Here is a 7,334-nt window from a genome sequence, read left to right on the forward strand (position 1 = left end):
GAACTAACTTTACTTTAAAGTTTTAAGCTAGATTGAAGGGTCCTCTTACTCAGAACGCTCCAGCTCCAGAAAGGGCAGGGATCCTATTACAAATAAACTGTGAGTATTCAAAGTGAAATGAGGAAATGCATAAGCTAGGTTGTACAATAGACATGGATTCAGGAAGATCTGAGATCAAATCCAGTCTCAGATATTTACTAGCTGTGGCAAGTCACTTGACCTCTATCTGCCTCAGGTTTCTATCTGTATAATAGGCATGATAATAATAATAAGGAACACCTATCTCCCGGGTTGTTGTGAGGATAAAATGAGATAACATCTGTAAAGTTGCTTTGTAAACCTTGAGGTGCTATATAAATGCTAGTTACTATTATTATTTTTTAAATGATTTTATTATTATTATAAGTAGCTATCCAACTCAACACATTTGTGCTAAAGTTCCACTATGTTCACGTTCAATTTTAAGTCCAGCATATAACAGAATAAAATGGAAACAATCCTTGCACTCGTGATATTAACATTTTACCAAGGGGGTGAGGATGAGGATAGAAGATAGAAATGTACAATCTCATATACAATATACAATATAATTTAAAGATAAACAAATTGCTAACTATAACCACCTAGAAAGATTTCACAAAGAAAGGGATAACTGAGCTAAGAGTTAAAGTATGATAAAGATATTGACAGGTAGAGATGAGAAGTGAATATATTCAAGGCATGGAAAACAATGATGAGAAATACAAAATAAAAATACGAGGAATAGTAAGTTGGCTATTACACAAATTGGTTAAGCACAGAGTATCTAAGGAGAAATAATATGAAAAAAATGCTATAAAGATAGATTGTATACAAATAATGGTGAAATCTTAAGATGTTTACTTTATACTATAAGTAATAGTGAGCCACTGAAGGATTTTCAATTGGGCACTGGTATGATAACATATGCTTCTTAGTATGGATATTTTGTCAGCTGTGTGGAAGACAGATTAGTGAAGTGAGATAATGGAATCAAGATGACCTATTAGGAGAATTTCATGATTTTCCACTTGGGAGGAGATATGGGCCACAAATTACATGAAAACCATGTGAATGGCATGAAGAAGGAATGTGTGAGAGGTATTGTAGACATAGAATGAAGCACTCAACAACTGGTTGGATGTAGGAATGATGTATGAAGGAATTAAGGCTTACTGAAAACTTATAAAACTCATTGAGGCACCATCAGAAGTAGGACATTGTGAAGGAATGGAGGAAATTAATATAGATGTGGACTTCCAAAATTTATTGCTTTTTTCTTTCTTCTCCCTCGCTCACTAAAACATGTCAAAATATTCTGATATTTGTCCACAGTACCTATATGCTGGCTCTAGATCACATAGACTACAACATTCCACATAACCACATATCTCTCTATGTACAGCATAACTATCCAGAGGCTTCTTTTTTTTTCTTACAACACTCAGATTGCATTTATTTTAAATTTCTTCCATTTGATTATCTGTTGTTTGTTTTCATAGAGTATCTTTTAACTCTAAAGAAATAAACTGTTTATAAAATAAAGAATATGTATTATATGAAAATTAGCCGAGAGAACGAGAGAGAGAGAGGGAGAGAGGGAGAGAGAGAGAGAGAGAGAGAGAGAGAGAGAGAGAGAGAGAGAGAGAATCTAATAAAAACAGTTTAGACAGTCCCTTATAGCTTTAAAAGCCATTGCTCTTATGTGGAAAATAGCAAAACTTCCTATTTACCAGAGCTACAAAATTTTATTATAGTAATACCAGTAAACCATCTGTAGTCTTCATTATTTGATCATTTTTGAAACTGGGATATATAAAGTAAGTGACTAAAAATAATTTTAACGTATGTAATAAGTACAACAACTTAGATCATACTGGCCCAAATTGTGTTGCAAGATGTATTTTTTACTTCAATATTCACTCTGAAAATTATTCTTCCCCTTCATTTAGTGTTATCAGATTTTAATAATATCTTTTCCTTTTAATTTTACACTTGTAAATATATCACAATATTTGATTTTTAAAATTCAACTGACCCTTAAGCCTGATGTTATAAATAACTTGAATAAGTTTTCCAGAATGTTTTTAATACACTATTTGTTGGTTTGTTTATGACTAGACTATAAAGATGATTAGAATGTTCATACCTTGTTTATTTTAATAGAGGAACCATTAGAGTCTCAAACTCTACCCACTAATTTAGCAGTCTAAAAGATCATCATATCTGGATACCTAAATCTACCATATCCCAATGTAACTTATTTTTATGTGATATGAAATTTGATAAAATTTTCATATATATAAATTTATTTATTTCATAAAATTTCTATTCCTGTGAAATTTGATTGTGTTGTGGATATGCCACTTGGTTTTCAAAGCCTAAGGCAGTAGAGTCAAAGCTCTGCAAGGGACTAGCAAACCGTAATGTTTTTATGTCTGAGCACCAAGTCACCAGTGTGCGTCTGTCCTCTGAGCAACTGAAATAAGTTTGGAGAGGCTCATCAACAGAAATTAGGATGCCATGTGCATACACATACATTACATATGTATGTGTGCATATATATATATATATATATATATATCAATTTGTGTTAGTTGATAGATTCCCCCCTCATGGATGAAAGCATATGTTCTCAAAGTATTAAAAGCCATGCATTTATGTATTAATGTCAGTGGGACCCTGAAAGTCATGTTAAAGAAGCATCTCAATATTATCGATCTTACCTGGTCTGGTTCAGTCCAACCAAAATGTAAAATATAACATTTTTGCTATATTTTTGAGGTATTATTTAGGAAAAAGAGACAAATTTGTACATGAAATGACAAACATTTGTGACAGATAGTTATTTAATTTCTTAAACTCTCCAAGAACACAAGAATATGCTAGTCATAGTATATGCATTAATAAACATATGCCATCAGACTGTATTCTGCTTTTAGTGTTAAGTCCCTAAATTTCCACTACACTGACTGAAATTAGCTTTTTGCTATCTTCTTTTCAATTCAGGTAATAAGATGTTTTATACTTTGTGTGAGTTGACTACCCAAGGGTCAGAACTCAGTTACATCATTTTGGCACTACCATTTTTCTTTTTGATGTTCTAAGTGAATTATGTATACACCCCAAAGTAATTAGCAGAGACGTTGTTGTTCGGCTGAATTTTGAACTAATTAATCTGACCTAATTCCTGTCAAAAATAATTAGGAAAAAATATGTAGTCCCTAAGCAATTCTTTCAAGCTAAGAAGATAAGCATACTTTCTCCAATGTATGTATCATTATGAAATTGAGAGGTCAAGTTATTTAATAAAATTAAATTCCACTTAAACTCAAGAATTGCCTTCTAAGATTCCCCCATCCTTATTTCCTCCACATATGTAGATAGATCATATGTAAACTAGCATTAAAAAACAATTAAAATGATATGCAAATAAATAGATTTGGATCTTCTTGCAAAATTATCATAAGCTATCCATCACTATTTGCTGAAATAGCTTGTAAATCAAATTGTATCTCTTCCATAGGCATTAGCAAGGAGCTGTATGTCTCTACTGGCATTTTCCATTTATCTACAGCAATTCCTCTTAAATTGTCTTCTGACTTTCCTCATTCCACAAATATGTTTTTAACAAACTTAGTGACTCTAATGAAATGACACAATGTATTGTTATAATAGTTGCATCTAAAGTGATATCCTCCTGGAAAGGGAAAAAAAAAACCTAAAGTTTTACCTACAAATACCTCTTGACAAGTTAGTTGAGATGATTTATGGTATGAACAATGGTGGACATGTCAGTGTAATGCCTTTATTTGTCCCCTCTCACAACATTAACCATTATTTTTATATTATATATTGGCCTCTCTTGCCTGAATTGAAATGTGCACTTTAGTATATTAAAGAAGTCAATGGAAAACAATCTTTTTCCACACTTCTCACATTACTTATTTGTTCAGTATTAATACTCACCTTATTAAATAATCAGAACCCATCATGTTATATTACTTACTTCCACCTAATCTACCCTCTCCTATGATGGTGGGAAATATATTCAATGAGCATGTATCTCCATGTTTTATGCCTCACTTGTTACCAGTAATAAGGGGGACCTTGAACAAAATTACCTCCATTATTTCATTTAAGGAATGTTTTCTGATTTGCACATATTCATTGAGACACATTGTTGGTCACTGAAATGACAAAAGAGAAATTCATGGTGAATATGAATGTGCAAAAAAAAGAAACCAACTACATTATAGGTGAAGAAATGCTTAAGAGAAATGGAATAATTGATATTATCATGTATAAATATGATCTGAAAAGATGAAACACTGATCATTGTGAGAGACAATCAAAGGCTAGCCCATGTCCTCCTCTGGTATCCAAAAAATAAAAGAAGGATAGAGGGAGATATCCAGAGCATTTTGAGGAACCTTTGTGGAATCATGGAACTTATCCCCCAAAACCAAACAATTCACAAAACTTTTTGTCATCATATGAATGTTAAATACCCATAATCCCTCAGTGCAGAGATGGCTGTACATACCTCTTGTTTGGTGTCAAATTTGGTTATTATAATTCTGTTTCAAGTATTTCATTGTTGTTATTTCCATTTGTGTTGTAACTGTGTACATTGTTTTCCTGGTTCTTGCATTTTAAGTCGCTGTATTTACAACTTACTTTATATCATTTTACTTTTTTTTTCAAATTGTGTTGTTAATGTAGTTCAATGACACCATTTTATATGAAGATAGTGCTAAAAATCTATATAGTATCTAATTTAGGATTAATTAGGATAACAGAATCGTTTAATTTAAAGAAGTTACCCTTTATTCTATAATCTTTGCCATTCACTCAGCACATAATCTTTTTTAATAAATTACTATTTTTCCTAATTGCTCTCTGTGAACAGGCAGCATGCATGGCTGATGTAATCAATAAGAGTGAAGACATAAAAACCTGAATTAGCCTGGAAAATGTGTGTACTCTTAGGAACAAGGGTAAACTTTGTTATTTTTGCTTCAACAACTTAAATGTTGGCTATGGGATAATTTACTTATGTATTTTTTTTATATTGGGACTCAAGGAATTAAGGTGGCAGTTTCAGGAAAGTTTAGGAAAGAAATTTAATTTCAGCAAATTCATTTCTGTCATAACCTTAAACATTCTAAAATTTCACCCAGATGTTGGGATTTAATAAGATTTTTTTTTATGTATAAAGAATGATCAATGAATACCACAACTTAGACTTTGCATCAGTACTGACAACCTAGCAAAGCAAAAAGGAAAACATTTTCTTACATTATTGCTCTTTGTTCCATCATGAAATAACTTTGTTATTTTTGCTTCAACAACTTAAATGTTGGCTATGGCATAATGTTACTTATGTAGTTTTTTTTTTTTTATATTGGGACTCAAGGAATTAAGGTGGCAATTTCATTCAGGAAAGTTTAGGAAAGCAATTTAATCTCAGCAAATTCATTTCTGTCATGGCCTTAAACATTCTAAAACAGCCCTCTCTCAATAATTAATGGCAAGTCATGTCATCATCTCCCTGATGTCATGATCCTCTTAGTGAAGGAAGTACAAATGATTTAACTTATATTGGCCTTAGTTTCTTCACGTGTAAAATGAATGGAGTGAACTCTGACTTCTAAAGTCACTTCCAGCTTGAAATCTGTGTTCCAATGTTCCCAATTTTACAGAAAAAAAATTGAAGATGAGAATTTAAGAGATTCATCTAGAATTTAAGAGACAGTTTTCCCACAATTTCTATAACGAAGTTTGCTAGTTTGAGGACTCGGTGCCAGGCCCTTTGTTTGTCTACGCAGCCAAGAAGCGACATGCGTAAAATCCAAGTTTTACTTACTTGAAGCTCACCACTTTATCTGCTATAGCCCACAGACCCCAAATGAGCAGCCTGAAAGGAATGATGGAGGAAGGCAAATGTAGCATTTTCAGTTTTAGTTGAGAATATTGATGAAGTAATTATGTTTATTAATATTCAGATTGATTTTTAGCAATAGCAGAGCCATATCTCAAAGGATGCTACCCTAAGTCTTTGCCTCACTACCAGTTCTTAGAACCAAGCTTAGAATCTAGGAAAATTTTGTCCATGTCCTTTATTCTATAGATGTCTCTTGGTGGAAGTACCAAGAGACTTACTCTTTATCTTTTCTGTTGACAAAATCTGGCCTCTCCAATATATTTCTCTTTCTGAAACTAATCTTCCCTTCCAACCTACTGTTTTTATTCATCCCATCTCATAACATCCACCTTTTTAGAATCGAAGAATTCCCCCTTTGTAAGCTCCTCCATGGGGTCAATTTCAATATCATTTGATCCCGTTCCCATCATTCCACTTTTCTCGAAGTATACTCTTCTATTCCTACTGTGCCTTGAAAACTTTTGTTCCATCATAGGAAAACTTTTTTTTTTTTTGCTTTGCATCATTTCTTTCTAATATATTGCTTTCCTTCACATGGCACCATTGCTCCAAATTCAAGGAAAGGTAATAAATATTTATTAAATACTCCTTTTCTCATTTATTCATTATCAAGGAAATGGAGTAAAAGTCAGGCTACTCCCCACTTCCAGAACATTCCAGTCTCCCTGTATCATCTTTTTTGATTCTCATTGGAAGTCTCTTATGCCAAGTTTCATTACCTTCTTCATTTCCTTGCTTCTCAAAATTATACAGAATCTAAGATTTGCAAAATATCTCAAAAGCCATATGGTCCAACCTGTACCTGACAAGGTATCACTTCTACAGCATCCTGCAGCAGATTATCACCCACCCTCTCCACAGGACACTCCAATGAGGGAGAACTTACTATGTGTCTAGGCAGCCCAGGTCTGTGTTGGGATAGCTCTAGTTATTAGGAAGTTGTTACAATTGTTTTCCTCCTGATAAGAGAGATGAATTCTCTGCAATTTCTATCCACTCTTTCAACTCTGTTTTCCAAGACAAAGCAGAAAAAATCAAATTCTTCTTCCATATAAAGGCATACCAAATGTTTGAAGACATCTATCATATCCCATAAAGGTCTTCTCTTCTCCATGCTGGACATCATTGGTACCTTTAATTGATACTTTTATGGCCTTCTCTCCAGGGATATCTTCATATTGGTCTCCCTCTCTTATATATGCTTCAAATTACATGTTTATTTCTTTAAAAGGTACTCAAAATTGAATGCAATAATCCAGATGTAGTATGACTAGGATATAGAACTTTTACCTTGCTTAGTACATTTTATCTCTATTAATATAACCTAGGAGAGCATTAGCAGTTTTTGAATGTCATGTCACTCTATTGA

The sequence above is a fragment of the Vombatus ursinus genome, unplaced genomic scaffold, assembly GCF_900497805.2.
Source record: "Vombatus ursinus unplaced genomic scaffold, bare-nosed wombat genome assembly UNPS02014773.1, whole genome shotgun sequence".
Taxonomy (NCBI): Eukaryota; Metazoa; Chordata; class Mammalia; order Diprotodontia; family Vombatidae; genus Vombatus; species Vombatus ursinus.